The sequence below is a fragment of the Condylura cristata genome, unplaced genomic scaffold (assembly GCF_000260355.1).
Source record: "Condylura cristata isolate star-nosed mole 26May11 unplaced genomic scaffold, ConCri1.0 scaffold00003, whole genome shotgun sequence".
Taxonomy (NCBI): domain Eukaryota; kingdom Metazoa; phylum Chordata; class Mammalia; order Eulipotyphla; family Talpidae; genus Condylura; species Condylura cristata.
Window position 1 is genome coordinate 77,811,239 of NW_004567104.1, and position 975 is coordinate 77,812,213.

The following is a 975-nucleotide window of genomic DNA, read 5'->3' on the forward strand; positions in this document are numbered from 1 at the left end:
GGGGTGGACCAGGGCGGGCAGCGCGGCAGGGTGGACCCGGCAGTGGGGTGGACCCGGCAGCAGGGTGGACCTGGTAGCGGGGTGGACCCGGCAGCAGGGTGGACCTGGCAGCGGGGTGGACCTGGCAGCGGGGTGGACCTGGCAGCGGGGTAGACCCGGGTGGGCAGCGCGGCAGGGTGGACCCGGCAGCGGGTGTGGACCCGGGTGGGCAGCACGGCGGGGTGGACCCGGCAGCAGGGTAGACCTGGCAGCGGGGTAGACCCGGGCGGGCAGCACAGCGGGGTGGACCTGGCAGCGGGGGTGGACCTGGCAGCGGGGTGGACCCGGCAGCGGGGTGGACCGGGCAGCGGGGCAGCCACCTGTGTGGATGAGCTTGTGCCGCTCCAAGTTCCCGATGCTGTTGAAGATGCGCCCGCAGATCTCGCAGGGGTGGATGTACCTGAAAGCGACCGGGGCTCAGCCGGCCCGGCCTGTGGACACCCAAGGCCGGGTCCTGCCCCCTGTGGCCCCGTGGGGGACCCAGGACGCTGCCCTTGCAGGTTGACTTGCCTACCCCCCTCCCCGGGTTCCCGCCAGAGCTGCGGCCGCGGAGGCCCGGTCTTTACAGGGTGCAGTCGCTGACGCAGGCCCGGGGCTGCTGTCCTCACGGCGGGGGGACACGGCGCAGATGGCGGCGCCCCTCCCGCGTGCAGCTGGCTCGGACGCTGCCAGAACAGCGCTGTGGCAACTGGCCGGTCGCGGTGGCCAGGCCAGGCGGCGTCCGGCGGAAGGGCACAGGTGCAGTGGGCCCGGACTCACTTCTGCACGTTGGGGTCCGGCAGGTTCTCGCGGTGGATGACCATGTGGGCGTGGTAGGTGGCCTTGAGCGCGAAGCGCCGGTGGCAGATGCTGCAGCCGTGGCCTTTCTCCTTGTGCACCTCCATGATGTGGCGCAGGTACTCCTTGCCTCGGCCGAAGGTGAGCTGTGGCCAGGAC